Source organism: Sceloporus undulatus, chromosome 1, assembly GCF_019175285.1.
Source record: "Sceloporus undulatus isolate JIND9_A2432 ecotype Alabama chromosome 1, SceUnd_v1.1, whole genome shotgun sequence".
In the NCBI taxonomy this organism is placed as follows: Eukaryota; Metazoa; Chordata; class Lepidosauria; order Squamata; family Phrynosomatidae; genus Sceloporus; species Sceloporus undulatus.
Window position 1 is genome coordinate 374259895 of NC_056522.1, and position 16615 is coordinate 374276509.

The 16615-nt window shown below is 39.1% G+C and overlaps 1 protein-coding gene and 1 pseudogene across 1 annotated transcript in view; one reads left to right on the forward strand and one right to left on the reverse strand.

Annotated features, from left to right (window-relative positions):
- PELI2 (pellino E3 ubiquitin protein ligase family member 2) overlaps positions 1 to 16615 on the forward strand; it is a 101824-nt gene that overhangs the window by 18611 nt on the left and 66598 nt on the right. The window lies entirely within an intron of this gene.
- Positions 7027 to 7091, reverse strand: LOC121920092 (annotated as a pseudogene).

Here is a 16615-nt window from a genome sequence, read left to right on the forward strand (position 1 = left end):
CCCTGTAAAGATGGGTGCCACCATTGTTACATAAGTGCCATGCGGTGTCCGTGGCAGAAAAAGAACCCACTTTTTGTGGGTTCTTTTTCCACTGGCTGGAAACCACACAGTTTGTCTGCTGCGTTTTCCCCGGCGGAAAACTAGATGCCAGCAGACCGCCCTTTTGGGGCAGTCTGTACCAGGTCTTAATTATTCTTCGGTCGGCTTTCTTCACTCTCCAGCTCTCATATTCATACATGGTGATGACAGAGGGTACATTCTGAAAAATTTACTTTGCAGGGAAGAGATTACTTTTCCTGAGTCTTTCTCAAGAAGGAGCCAAAAAGTGTAATTCAGGTTGGAACAGTGCAAAGAAGGGGAGATCTTGGCAAAGGTTTCAGAGGAGGACAAACTAATCTGGTCCTTTGGACCAGTATCAAGACTTTAAGAAACAATATAAGATGCTGATCTTCCTTCGCTGAATCACAGAATCAGTTCCAGGCTTCAGTGATTTCAGCTTAAATGGATCTAGGCAAAGCCTAGCCAGTGATTACACCAAGAGATCTCCAAGAGCAGTAAGCAAAAAACATCTAGGAATAAAAAATGTGAGTAGCAAGCTATTTTCTCTCAGAATGAATTTAGCTTTGAGGCTGGGGTCTTTAGTGTGATTTCTGGTGGATAAAAGCCTAGTGAATCAGGCAGGTCCTCAGAGACATTGTCAAGTAGTGTTTCTTAACAAAACATTCACTGTTGTGTTCCTTCAAGTCATTTCTGACTTATTATGACTCAAAGGCAAACCTAACATAGAGTTTTGTGGGCAAAATTTGTTCACAAGGTCTTTGCCTTTGCTTCCTTCTGAAGCTGAGAGAATGTAACTTGCCCAAGGTCACCTGTGGGTTTCCATCGTAGTCCAGCATTCAATCTAATTCTCCTAACAAAAAGTAGTAACGTATAACACAAGCATCCGCATAAGAAAGACATTACAGGGTGCTTGGCAGGCCAGTCAACCTCCTGAGATGATCATATGTCAGTGTGGCTGTTGCAGGGATGAAGGATGTCTAGCTCCAGGTAATGCTTGGTGAGGGGCAGTAATCTGTTTGCTTTCCACATCCTGAGAGTATTTAAACATTGATAAATTAGGTTATGTAGGGATGTAATTTTTCTTGGAAGTTGACTTGGTACCGAAAACAGGTTTCCTTTTAAGCTGCTGATAGGAAACTTTTTTTTCTCCCGAACCAGACATGGTTCCAGTTTAATCAGCAATTTCCATGTAGCACACATGCATACAAGTCTTGAAAGGGATGTTATGCAAATACAGGCAACACCATGACCACCACAAAGGCTAAGGAAGGAAATAAGGGGTCATTGCATCCAGTTGCTGCAAGAACAGTTTTGCTGTTTGTGGTTTGTGCTATCTTTCCAGTGTTACGATCTGGTAACCCTGAGGGGGTAATAGGCCTGTACTTGTTTTATATGTTCTTTTGCTGTCATGGCAATGGGTAAATACTGGATGGGGTGTACAGTAGATAAGAAGAGATGCAATGCACCTCCTCTTAAAAATAACCAGTTACACCCCACACATTTTGAAATCATTCTTCTCTGGGAGTGCTTTTAAGGTAAGATGATAAGGGCATGATTATAAGAGTGCTATTAAGATGAAATCATCAATGAGGAAATCCATCCATCTACCTAGTTCTCAGACATTTGGGATTTAATATGTACCCCTCTTTTATCAGTGTCCTGCAGAAATGGTCAATTCTGTTTTTTGTTTTTGTTTTGGTAAATCCTCCTTTTTATGGATCCTGAGAGAAAAAAACCTACTGCTAGATAAGGTTCTGATCTGCTGCATGTATGGCTCTCACTTTCTTATTCCTTAGGGATCATAGGCACTCTTGAACTCAAAGAAGTGGGTGCACTGTGTTAATTTAGTGGTGCCTAATCCCAGTTTGTAACTGCTAGAAAGGATAGTATGTGTTTCAAGCATTTGACAAGGCTTTCTACTCTCTCTCTAGCTGCAGCTTCCACAATTGTCTTCGCTTTCTGCAGTATGCCCTGGGGCAGAGGTAGCAGCTCTGTACAACTTTCTAGGTATTTCTGGAGTAGGAAGGCAGAGGAAGAAGCTGCCTACTTGATCTGGCATAGTGGTATTCTTGCATTCTTGACTGAATAGAAGGGATATAAGGTGAAGTTGAGGTAGCAAGCACAGTTGCCTTCTAGGGCCTTTCTTTTAGTTTGCTAATGTGAAACAGCTACCTGCCGCTGGATATTGGTTTACTTAGCATTGCACAAGTTGTTAAAAAATGTAAATGCTGTTGGAGCATGTAATAGAATCCTGCTAACAAAGAACGGATTCTCTGTAGGAATGTGTGTAATATTTTGCATCTGCAATTTCTTATGTACTATGGGCCCCAGGATGTGCTTGCCCATCCTGTTGTCATTTTGGAGACTTTCTGCGGTATGCTGTCACTATTCATAGTTCAAACCTCCGCTTTCTAGTATATGGTGTTTTAAAATGAAACACTAGGGTTTTAATGTGTTTTTCAGTGTGGATTATAGTTTTTGTATATACGCATCTATAAAAGTGCACACATTATAGACTATAGAATCAGAATCAAGAGTTGGAGCAAAACCTTTGTATAGGTCACAAAAACCTATGGTTTACACTTAGATTAATGGAAGTACCACATCATCTGATTGTCCTGATGCATAATCTGTACTCAGGACAAAAGGCCACCCTTAGGACAGAATACGGAGAAATGGAATAGTTTTCAATTGGCAAGAGGGTCACACAAGGCTGAATTTTATCACTTTTTTGTTTAACTTGTATTCTGAATGTATCATATGTAAAGCAAGATTAGACTTGGAGGAAGGAGGCATGAAAATTGGTGGAAGGAACCTGCAGATGACATGATACTACTAGGAGAAAATAGCAAAGATTTGGAATGATTACATTTCTATGTATCCTTGTGAAAACTGAACAGTGAATTAAACATTAGAGGTACCGTAGATTTTTTCTTTATTTTTTGGTATAGTATTTCCTTATTTTTTGGTAGATAGTATTTTTAATCACTTCTTCACTTGTGAAGCTCTTTGGATCCTAATTGTATGTGTCTTCAAGTTACCCATCAACTGATAGCGACCCCATGGATTTCATAGGGATTTCTTAGGCAAGGAGTATTCAGAGATAGTTTCGCCAGTTTCTTCTTCTGAAATAGAGCCTACAGAACTTGGTTGCAATAGCAGTAGCATTTACATTTCTATACTGTTTAATACTGAACTCCTTACTCTCTAAACAGTTTACAATCTGTAAGCCAGTTATCCCCAACAAGCTGGGTATGCATTTTACCGACCTACGAAAGGATGGAAGGCTGAGTCAACCTTGGAGTCCTGGGATTGAACTCACAACGTTGTGGCTGCAGTACTGGCATTTAATCATTGCACCACTGGCAGTCGCTGACGCTACTTAGTTTCCAAGGATCTGGTACATTAGGGTATTTCTGATTACTACCTTTTCAAATATTTGGCAAAACCTTGTAAATTATTCAGTCTTTTTTCCTAGGAAGGCAGCAAACTCTAGATAAGGAGTAAAATATGTTGTAATGCAGGATTCCTCTGTCCAGATTTCTCAACTTTTACTTTTCTAAAATGAAAAATCAACTGTGCTAGATTGGAATTATGATGTTTAGAAGATATTAATTTCTCACTTTGAGCCACCTATACACAGACTGCTATTTTGCCTTGCCTCCTCTGTGACAAATTACCAACGTGGGTACAAATACATCTTTTTCCTTTGATGACAACCATGTTAGGGAGGAATAGAAATGTTGAATATCTTCCTTCTGTCACCTGTATTCAGCGAACTTTGCAGCACCATGCATGTGTTTAGTTAAACAAAGACAGTGGATCTGGCAAAATATCTCCTCTGTAGACTATAGCAAAGCCTTTGACTTTATAGATCACGAAAAGCTATGCAATGCATTTAAAGACATGGGAGTGCTAGTACATTTGATAGTCATGATGAGAAATCTGTATTTAGGGCAAGAGACAACTGTTAGAACAGACTATGAAGAAACAGAATGGTTCCCAATTGGCAATGAGGTCAGGCAAGGCTGCATATTATCATCCTACTTGTTCAACTTGTATGCAGAAAATATCACATGAAAAGCAGGTTTAGACTTGGATGAAGGAGGAGTGAAGATAGAAGGAAGGAACATCAACGATCTAGGATATGAGGATGACACCATACTACTAGTGGAAAACATCACGGACTTGGAACAATTACTAAGGAAGGTGAAGGGAGAAAGTGCAAGTTTACTTCTGAACATAAAGAAAACAAAAATAACGACTATGGAGGATCTACATACACTCAACCTAGATAATGAAGAAATTGAAATAGTTAAAAGTTTTCCGGTATCTTGGACCAAACATTGATCAGAACAGAGACTGCAGTCAAGAAATAGGAAGAAGACTAGGAATGGGAAAGGCAACCATGAAAGAATGAAAGAACTAGGCAAGGTCCTAAAGTCTAAAGATACACAACTGAGCACTAAAGGTAGAATTGTCCAAGCCATTGTATTCCCCATCACCACATATAGTGTGAGAGCTGGACAGTGAGGAAAGTATATAAAAAGAAAATCAACTCATCTGAGATGTGGTTATGGAAAAGAGTACTGTTATACCGTGGACAGCCAAAATGGGTCCCTGAACATCTCCCTGGAAGCAAGATGATCAAACTGAGGCTGTCGTACTTTGGTCACATAATGAAAAGGCATGACTCTTTAGGAAAAACAATAATGCTAGGAAAGGTAGAAGGCAGTAGAAAGGAATGAAGACTGCCCACCAAATCGCTAGATGCAATTAGGGAGTTCACTGGACTGAGTCTATAACATCTAAGCAGAGCAGTGGAGGACAGCAGGGCTTGGAGATGTCTCATCCATATGGTCACTATGAGTGGAGACCAACTCAAGGGCAGTTAAAAACAACAAATCTGTAAATTGGTTCATAGTTTTTTCCTTTTATTTATTTATTTATTTTTCCAGAATTGCTTATTCTTGTATCATTCTTTTTGTGCAATTAGTGCTTAAAATGGACTCCCTGAGTTATTTCTGCTCTCCCACCTTCATTTTTAATTTTGTACTGTTCTGGATGTTCCCGTCTGCTTCTAGAACAGTTAGTTTTTTAACACTGCCTCTCACTGATGTATTCAAAAAAGGAACAAGTCATGTAGGATGTGGAACCCCCCCCCCCCCATTTGGGACCAGTGTAGGCTTTAAAGCAGCTATGGGCAACTTTAGGAGACGGGGGCACATTGATCCCACAGGGGACCTTGGAGGGCAACATCTCCACTGCATTACTCACAATTGTTATTTTTTGCCCCCAAATGTCCCCCCCCCAAAAAAAAATCTGAGGGTTTGGGGCATAATTTTACCATGTTGTGTGATTTCTCTGTTCCATTTAGGCCCTTTTCCAGTAGAAGTGAAGTCTCTTCCTGATGGACCACTTCCTGTTGGAAAAATAGATTTTTAAGCCTAAAATGGTGGCAGAAGGAAAGTGACAGAACTGCCTCTTCCCACTGTCCCAGGTGGCACTGAGGAGCATTTGGGAACAGCTCTCCCCCCCACTTCCACTGGAAAGCCTATCTTTGCTTCCAGAAGGGCTGTAAGGTTTTGAAAAAGTGAAAGCTAGAATAATTTGCATGCTGCGTTCTTTGGATTTTGTAGTTGTACAGAGTCATGGAATATACTGTACTTAGCCCTTCTTATGGTCTGCACCACTGAAAAGGTAAGAAATTCAGCTACAGCATTTTTAACCATCAAGCAGGCCTAAAACAAGGGCAAAATTGTGTTTTTATACACAATTCCAGCCTGAGGCCAACCATCAGCACAGAACAATAAACATGCAAATCACTCCTGCATTCCCAGGCTCACACAGTATATATACACCCAATTTTTCCAGGCAAAGCATTCTCTGAAGATGCCCATAGCCACAGATGCTGGCGAAACGTCAGAAAGAAACTGTGCTAGAACATGGCCACATAGCCTGAAAAACCCACAAAAAACAATTTTTTAAATTTGCTTAGTGAACTAATTGAAAATCATTTGTTTAGGACAGAAAAGGGCAACATACAGCTCTCCAGATGTTGTTAAACTGCAGTGCTCATTGTATTATAAAATTTGTTATGCTGGCTAGGGCTGATGGGAAGTGCAGTCCAATATCTGGAGGCATGCAATCCTCATTTCTGGTTGAGAGCATTACTGGTAGGTTGAACAGAATCATAGAGTTGGAAGAGACCGCAAGGGCCATCCAGTCCAATCCCCTGCCATGCAGGAAATCCAAATCAAAGTATCCCCGACAGATGGCCATCCAGCCTCTGTTTGAAGACCTCTAAGGAAGGAGACTCCACTACACTCCGAGGGAGTTTGTTCCACTGTCAGACAGCCCTTACTGTCAGGAAGTTCTTCCTAATGTTGAGGTGGAATCTCTTTTGCTGGAGCTTGAATTGAAGGTGTAGGCCAAGTGGTGGAAATTTTTGAGCTCAATAACTTGTTTTTGTTGTTGTTGTTTGCTTCTCTGAGTTCAAAGGGGGAAAATCTTGCAAGCTCTGTAATCAGAATTTATCTCTACTTTCTAATCTACAAATCATGTATGATGCAATATTTCCTGGAGCAAGAAATGTCTGTGTCTTAATTAATGCTTCTGTAACATCTTTGCAGATATTCTCAGGAATGAGAGCTGTATTATTGAAGACAGATTTAAAGAATTATATTAGTATGCCGAAAAATTTATTTTCTTGATAGACTTATGTTGTCATTAAAAGACAGAAATCCAGTGGATGCTTTCCCTTTCATACAGCTGTATATGAGTAAAGTTTCACCTGCTGGATTTTTGATTGCTAACAGTGATAGTTGATTGTCCCCCAGCACAAACATCTTGGTTAGCCTTGGAAACAGCACCCCTGGATTGAAAATGTTGCTGATTAATGCCAGGTCCATGAGTGGTAAAACCGCTGCCTTTCCGGACTTGGATCTTGTGCAATTCTTTTTTTTTAAATTGTACAATAAAAAATTAACAAATTCCTACACTTGATCTTAGCCAAAAGGCCGAGAAGCGATGAATTTAACAAATTGTTTTAACTTGTTAACAACAACAGAGCTGTCTTGGGTCCAGTGCTGGAGAAAGATGGGATGTAAATACAATACGTACATACATGCATACATACATAGCTATGTAAGGGTAGCCAGTTATTAACAAACTTTGTTCTTGACTACAGAAGGAAACATGCAAGAGAAAAGGAGTTCAATAAGTGTCCTGCCAATGTACACTATTTAGGCCAGCTTCCTGTATTCCTGTCATAGAGCTGTTTGTGTACCATCCTGATCATTGGGAAAGTTCAGCCTACTTTAGGCAGAAGCTGAGAAAAAAAGGAGATGTTGAAGGAACTGTTGCTTTTTCCTGGGAACAATGGTAGCTGTTGGTAGAAAACTAAAACACGCTCCACAACCCTGTCTTCTGTTCTTACTAGTGTCCTCCACCCCTTGAGTGCATATCTTTTAATCTCTTTGATAAGAAGTTAAGATAAGATTTTTCAAACTCGACTTTTCTTGGTCTTCACTGAGTACTACTACAATTTTTATGCCTTACAAATTTACTCCAAACCCATTGGATGTGTGCTAAGATCAAGAATGCTATCAATCCTTTAATAATACTCTACAGGACCTGTGGAGTGGGTGTAGGATTTCATGTTGCTCTGGGGAAAGATATGTTTATACAACCTGCAATCAGTTTCTGAGCAGCTTATTTAAAAACAACTCTTAGAAAAATATCATTTGGCCTGCAGTTGGAATATTGTGGAAGAAGGTAAATCCTAGATGTATAGAAACACTTCGCTTGGATAGCTTCTTTAATGTTTGAGCGAAAGCAGTATTATAGAGTGATGAAATTCATGGGTTTGCCATAAGTCAGCAGGCAACTTGGAGGCACGTATGCACACAAATTGACATAGTGATTTAAAGATTTTAAGGCATTACACAATGGTGAGGATGCTGTTGTTGTCCTGTGTATGTAAATATTTTTTTTAATGTGGGATGACTGCATTCAGTTCAAGGTAGCAGAAGCAGAGTTCTGAATGTGGTGCCATTTGTACATGGTTCACATTACACATGAATGCACATAAGGTTGTGTCATTGGTTGCATGTTTGATGTCTTGGTCAGTTGTGCAACATTTCCATTTAACAGGACTGCTATTTAACACAAGGCTGCACACAAATGTGGAACCCTACACAAACCAGCATTTTCATCTTCACTGTTAAAAGAATTTCATCCTTGAATCCAGGAGCTGTATACCTCATATTTAGGATTTCTATGCTTTAAATACAGTGTTCTCTGTATCGTTTCAGAAAGTTGTCAGATTCTGTCACTAGTAATTCAAGATTATCCTGTGTAAAAAGTTGAATTATTTAAAAAACTGATTGCTCAACAGTGACTGCAGGCAGTATTACAAAATTCTGTTTGCCTAGATTAAGGAAGTAATTACAGTTGTAACTGAAGTTCTTGCAATTTCTTGTAAACTTCCATTATCATACAATGTCCTGCATGGAGGTGCTTGCACAAATAGCTTGAACTCCTGAGGCGTCTCTATTGCTGCTGATTCTTGAAATTTATGGTATTTGGTTCTTTGGAAGATAAGCCCTATAATCTCTTTTTTTGTCTTGGCCTCCATCTACAGTGGTGGAGACCTTCAGTAACACTGTTTCTTCAAAGATGTCTTTCTGTTATTATGTGAAAGCTAGACATTTGGTCCAGAAGGTCAGTTCCTCCCCCCCCCCCCCCCCAGTTTTTTCTCAGACTTGTTTTTTCATTGCATGTATGCAGATGGCTGCGGCTGGTGCCAGCATTACATTCTTTTCAGCATGAAAGCTGATTTGTTTTCCCAGGAACTTTAAACTGATTCATTAATGGGGTTAATATCAGCTATGTATTTCATGCATTTCCTGCCTTTTGCTGTGAAGCCCTTCAGTTAGACCTCAATCCCTGTGACCCCTCACCATTACCTATGCTATCTGGGCATGATGGAGTTGCTTTTTAAGAATTTCTGATGGGGCACAGTCTACCCACCCCAGCTGTAGATGATACACTTTAAATTGTAATAATCATAAAATGATAATGTATTACAGTACATTGTAAGACAGGGATGGGTAGCCCATAGTATCAGCTCCAATGATCCTGTGGAATTCAGACATGTCCCCATGGAGATTATGTTCTCCTGGTTGGCCCTGGCAGGGGAACTGGTCCATGGAAGTACTCCAGAGACCCTAAAACAACAACAAGGCAAGCCAACAAGAATATTGATAGCAACACAACGCCTGGTATAACAGTGGTCTGTACAAATAACAAAGTACTGTACCTCCTTACACGTTTAGACTATGTGTGCATGCGCCTTCAAGTCATCTGTCAACCTATAAATGGCATAGTGTTTTCCTAGGCAATATCAGAGGTAATTTTGCCAGTTCCTTCCTTTGAAATAGAGTCTGCAGCACCTGGTATTCATAGATGGTCTCCCATCCAATTGCTAAGCAGGGTTTACCTTACTTAGTTTCCAAAATCTGCCTCCTTAGGTTATTTAGGCCATCTACATTTAGGATACAGCCATGGTATAGCAAAATTAAGCTGATTTGAAAATATTTAAATTAAATAGTATGTATCCAAGGATTATCCTTAGTATCTGATTAGAGAGCCAGCATGATATGGGGGCAGGGGGGGTTGAGTGTTGGAGTAGGACTCCGGAATACCAGGGTTTGAATTCCACCTCAGTCTCAGAAACCCATTCTGCCACCTTGGGCAAGTCATACTCTCTCAGCCTAAGAGGAAGACAGTGGCAAACCTCCTCTGAATACATCATGCCAAGAAAAAATGCATTATAGATTTGCTTCACGGTTAGTATAAGTCAGCTTCAAGGCACCGCATGGTCAGATCAGTCTATTTACCAAATGATATTTGTTTTGTCCCAAGAGCAATACTATGTACTTTGGGTGTAATAAGGCCTCTGGCTCTCAGGAACACAGCCAGAACAAAAGACTTGTCCACAAAATTCTTAAGTTTCCAAAAGCTTTGCTGGTTATAAACACAAACATGAAACTGATCTCCTTTTTCTCAATAGTCCTTCCTAAATACCTTGTTCTCTTCTTGGTGGATTCTATCTTTCTTCTTCTGAGGACTTCTTTTGTGGACTTATCTTTTTCAAAGGAAAATACTCTCTCCAGGTCTGACTTGGCTGAAATCTTACTACACTCTGAGACTAGCTAGAGGGAGACAGCATAAGACCCTGGGATTTCCCACAATCCTTGTCTTTCTTAAAGCTGTAGATCTTTATTTCCCCTCCTAAACTAATACATAGAAAATCTATTATAATCTTAACTAAATATATGTCTCAAGAGCATCAAAGATGCTCTGGAGGCATGACAATATTTTTGGCCATATTTTATTTACACTTGCCAGTTGGATATCTTGAATGATTTTAGGAAAGCAGTTTCAAATAACTTTACTTATAGCCAGTCAAGGATTATTTATGTATAATTTAAAAATAGTGACAAGTCAGTACATTTTTAATAAGTATAAAATTACACTTAGAATATTAGCCAGATAAGGTATCTATGTTTAATGATAAATATTGTATGGAATTTTATAATAACTATTCTATATTTCAGAGGAAGGAACTGACAAAACCTCTTTCCTTGCTTAAGAAAACCCTGTGAAATTATGGGTTTGTCATAAAGCAGCACATAGAATATTCCTTAGATTAGATATTGACATCTACTATAATAAAAAATGATGTAGTTTAAAAAGGAATACTTCACATACATTCTGCCTGCAATTGTAGATATGGCAGAACAAAATGGGTGCTTTGAATATTGTATCTTAAAGTGGGTTTGGAGAAGCTGAAGAGGTTTAGGGTGGGATAGATGGAAGCAGCCACAACTACAAACAAAATGGGCATTGAGAAGGGTTAGCCCTCAAACGTAATTATAGTACCAGTTAAATTGTCAAATGAAAGAACAAGCATGGTGTAGTGGTTTTAGAGCTGGACTACAAATCTTGATACCAGGGTTAGATTCCCACTTAGCCATGAAACTCACTGAATAATAATAATAATAATAATAATAATAATAAATGTTTATTTATAGCCTGCTTTTCCTTGGCAGATCAAAGCAGGTTACACAGAAGTACACAAATGTGCACTTTACAAACAGTAATCACATAAGCATCCAAATCGATATATAAACTATTAAAAACAATATTAAAATTACAAGATTAAAACCATACAAAAACTGGCTTAAAGTGCTGGTGCAACGAGTGCAGCAGTCACATTCTTTTGAGCCTTAGAGGATGGCAATCTAAGGCTAAATACATTGGGCCCTTGGTATCTGCTGGGGTTTAGTTCCGGGACCCCCATGGATAAGAAAATTGGTGGTTGCTCAAGTCCCATTAAATATAGTGGTATAGTAAATTGGTGTCCCTTATATAAAATGGCAAAATTAAGCTTTGCTTTTTGGAATTTATATATATTTGTAGTATTTTCAAGCCATAGATAGTCAGATCCGTGGATAAAGAATCCATGGATGTGGACGACCAACTGTACTTACAGTTGTAATAATCACACATCTTTACGAATTCCTTCTTGTTGGTCCATGTGACACACAATTGGGTTATCCTGTGCCTGCATCTTCAGAATTGCAACCTTTTAGAATGCAGTTGGCCATCCATATTAGTGGCTTTGACTCTTGCGGTTTTGGTTAATATGTTCACTCTAGGAATCTCTAGGTCCTCCAGCACAACTCTGTGAGAAGTTGACAATAGAGTTGTGCTGGAAAATATAAATGTTCCTAGAGTAAATACTTCTCTAGGCACTTGTACGTCCTCCAGCATGATTCTGTAATCAACTGTTGTCCATAGAATTTCACTGGAGAACTTGGAGATTCCTAGATAGGTGATCTCTCAGGTAAAAAGAACAGTGTTTTTTTATCTGTGGTTTTTCCACATTCACGTGGGTCCTTCACCCCTAACCCCAGTGAATGTAGAGAGACCACTGTAGTTACATAAGCTTTTTGGTGGTAGCTCCGACCACCCTCAGCTCTATCCTCACTGCTTTGATTCTGTTCTTTTTCGTCCACCATGTCAACAGCATCTATGAAACTGCTTTAGTGATCTTATTCCTCTCAAAAGATTTAAGGTTTACTTGAATTGCATCATATAGAATCATAGAATCGTAGAGTTGGAAGAGACCGCAAGGGCCATCCAGTCCAACCCCATTCTGCCATGCAGGAAATCTAAAAGCATCCCCGACAGATGGCCATCTAGCCTCTGTTTGAAGACCTCTAAGGAAGGCGATTCCACTACACTCCGAGGGAGTTTGTTCCACTGTCGAACAGCTCTTACTGTCAGGAAGTTCCTCCTAATGTTGAGGTGGATTCTCTTTTCCTGAAGTTTGCATCCCCCTGCGTTCTAGTCTTTGTAGCAGCAGAAAACAAGCTTGCTCCCTCCTCAACATGACATCCCTTCAAATATTTAAACAGGGCTATCATATCACCTCTTAACCTTCTCGTCTCCAGGCGAAACATTCCCAGTTCACTAAGTCTTTCTTCATAGGACATGGTTTCCAGACCCTTCACCATTTTAGTCACCCTGTTTTGGACACGCTCCAGTTTCTCAATGTCCTTTTTAAGTTGTGGTGCCCAGAACTGGACACAGTATTCCAGGTGGGGCCTGACCAGAGCAGAATAGAGGGGCACTATTACTTCTCTTGATCTAGACACCATACTTCTCTTGATGCAGCCTAGAATCACATTGGCTTTGTTAGCTGCTGCATCACACTGTTGACTCATGTTCAACTTATGGTCTATTTGGACTCCCAGATCCCTTTCACATGTACTTTCATTCAGCCAGGTGTCCCCCATTCTATATCTGTGCATTTAATTTTTCCACCCTAAGTGCAGTACCTTACATTTCTCCGTATTGAATTTCATTTTGTTAGGTTTGGGCCAGCTTTCTAGTCTATTCAGGTCATTTTTAATTTTGATCCTGTCCTTTGGGGTATTAGCTACTCCCCCTAATTTGTTGTCATCTGCAGATTTGATAAGTATGCCCCCAATTTTGTCCTCCAAGTCATTTTTAAGACTAAATTATTGTTGTGTGTCATATACAAATACTTATATAGTGTTCTGTGAATCAGGTAAGGCTTTTTACAGGAGAATGGGAGTGGGTCCTAAGACCGCACCAACAGCTTCTAATTGTGGTAGCTTTTTATCAGTTGAATTGTTCATGTTGCATCGGGCTGAGGTGAAGTTATTCTGCTGAGTGTTGGCAAATCTGTTTAAGATAAAGTATAAAGTGGTAGTAACAAGGAAGAATATGTAAGTTCTTTCCATATAAGTAGATATGTAAAGGAAAAAGTGAGAATTTCAGGCTAAAGTCTTTTCTTACTAGGCTTGCAAACAGTGTGATTGTAATCAGTTCTTACTGTAACTATACCCTCTCTAACTATACACTGCTTACTGTAACTTAGCTAGCAAGAAGGCATGGGAATGGGACTGTTTCATTAGAACAGCACATGCTGTATGTTTATTTCAATTCCCTCTCTTCTATGCCAGATTTGATGACCTGATTTTCCTGTCATAATGTCTATTTTTCCTTCTTGATGTGAACAACCAGCATTACAGCAGGGCTCAGATGAACTTGAAATTTTTTACACCTTGAAGCACACCTTAGTGATGGATCTCTAGCTGCTCATTTCTGGGATCATTTTAGCTTTTGTATGTTCCTAGAAGATTAAGTATTAGCAAACTGAATATAGTAATATAAATAGGCAAATACTTTCTTTATAAAAAGTGGAATGTTTTGCTCAAGATGCCTTTCCTCCCGAAAATAGTTTCCTTGAGCCTTGACTTACAATTAATCTTCTGGTTTTTTAAAAAATAAAGTTACCTTTTTTGCAACTTTACTTGATGCCCAAGTTAGAAGCCCATTTTAACTTGATCTGCCATTTTAGTAGTGTGCTTTGGTATGCACTATATTGGATTTTAGGATTTGTTCTGATGGAAATACTGCATTTTGGACAGAACCATAATTAGCTGACCCTCCATTTTGTAGAGGTGAAAGAATGCTTGGTGTTGATATGTTGTTTCCAAGAACCAGTCTTTGCACTTTTGTCAGTTTTTGGTATTTCCAAAAGCTGATTTTAATAAGTTACTAAACAAATGTTTGGCTTGTTTATCGTGGACAGTCCTGAGTGAAGCATGACTGAGGCATGAAGAAAAAGAAGCAATCTGGTTTTTATCAGGAGATTGTATGCATTCTTGAAAAGAGGAGAACAGAAACCATTTTGAGAGAGAGGGAGAGAAGACTGCTTCTGTTTGTAGATGCGTCTGCTCAAACCCTTAGCTTTAAGAGCCTGTGCGTTACTTTGCTTTAGTGTGTGATTAAAACTAAGAAATCTCTTTTTGCTATGGGTTTTTCCATCAATCAAGATAAGAATCTTGCGATTAGTACAAGTACATCCTTAAGCGCACTACTCTCCAATCCACCTATACTTGGATAAAGCTAAGTGCATAACTATCTGGGAAATTTTCTTATGTCAGTGCTACACATTTTTGTTTGAAGAACCACTTTAGTTTTGGAACCATGCTTTTTTTCTTGGCCTAGAATGAAAAGTAATAGTTTTGAGAGTTTGAGGAGTTGTTCAGATACCTTTTCTCCCTTGATATCTGAAAACAAAATCATTCAGATGCTAAATTAATGTAACTAAAAAAAGGGGAAAAAAAGCAGCCTGGCCTATTTCTAAAAGTGGGATTGTGTAACTAATGGTATTTTGAAAGGTAAATTATGGCCTAACCAAATTATATTAAATTGATTAGAATAAACATGTTCCTCAGTTACGTTTCCTGAGCAGTCAGTGGATGAACAGGATGTTACTGCATACTTTCTTGAATGTTTACTTCGAGTCCTTTGGAATGGCAAGTGTTTATTGTCTTGAGTAAAACAGAACACTTATCTGGAGGTATGTGACCACTCACTCTCCACTTTGCAGAAAGTGGTGAGGATGTACAAAAAACATATTAATGTGATGCATCCATTGAGTTCCTGCGCAGGGATGTGGACATCTTCTTTTCCTTTTCAAAAAACTTGTAAGAAGAAGGATGTGGAATGACGGTTTTGTTCTAAAATAGGCATCTCTCCGGAAGTATAGGACAAGCTTTCTCTTGCCTTCCCACTTCTTTTGCCTGAAAACTAAAAAAAGGGCAAAATAACAAGGTGAATTTCCCGCCCAGAGCTTTCCTTTGAGGTCCCAGAGTTGAAGCTTTAGTATTGGATGGACTTTCTCATAATGAATCTCAGCCTTGATTCTTCCATCTCTGAAGGAATGTGGTACTGCTTCAGTTCAGTTTCCATTGGCATCAAATGTGGCATCTGTGAAAGGTGGGCTGCAACTGCAGCACTCCTTGGTGGGTTGTTTACCTTTTGATTAAATCCAGGTGGCGTAATTAATTGATCTGCTGCCTTCTTTTATAGTTGCTCAAAATGCTAGCTTTACTTATAGTTGTTAGACAGAATACAGTTGTGTTGTAAAATAGAATAGAAAAACTTTTTTCTCCTCATTTACTGTTTTAATAGGACTTGTGCCCTCAATGCTGCCTTCACTTCTTGACTATATAACAGGCTTGAGAACTGCATCTGATAAAACTAGCATCTCATACAAAACAAAGGTTTTTGCTTTTCCTGAGAGGCCTTGGAAATCACCTCTTTACTATTCAGATCACTTCCATGACTATGCCATCAGAGTAATCTGAGAGTATGAGATGGGCCTTACACAGTCAGTCAACAGAATTGCCTAAACTGAAAAGTGTTTACTTGTCTGTAAAAAAGCAGGGAGGATGTGAATCTGACTCCTCAGGGAATTGAGTCCTAGAGCCCAGGAGCAGCCACTGAGAAGGCAAAACACAAGCGTTGTAAAACACAAGAAGGCAAAGGGGGATTGGTGGGAGAAGGGATCTTGCAACACATTTGAGGCTAACTGTTGTAGTACAGTGGACCCTTGTTATATACTGGGGCTTGGTTCCAAGATCCCCCATGTATGCTCAAGTCCCATTAAATATAATGACATAGCAAAATGGTGTCCCTTATAAAAATGGAAAATCAAGGTTTGATATTTGAAATTTATACTTTTTTGAACATTTTCAAACCATGTATGCTTGAATCCGTGTATAAAAAATCCATGTATAAGAAGGGCTGACTGTATAAGCTTTTGTGGACTTCTATTTTGGCCTTTCCCAAACACTGTTGCAGGCATTAAAAAGCAACAACAACCCTGCATGCCCAGCAGTACTGAGCAAATAAAAATACAGATTCTTTTGCATATGTGTAACGGATACACTCATACTAATAGAATATGATTTATGCCAAGAACTGTCAATGTCTTGATTTCAACTTTTGCTTGGTTTGCATTACAGATGCCATTTGCAATATTCAGATATGTTAGTCTTTACTTATCCTTTCCTAGGTAATAAATAAGTAGCAAAGAGCTATATAGTGTGCAGAGGTGAAAGTTCAGAGCTCTGTGGAGCTATTCAGAACAGGTTCATAGGTT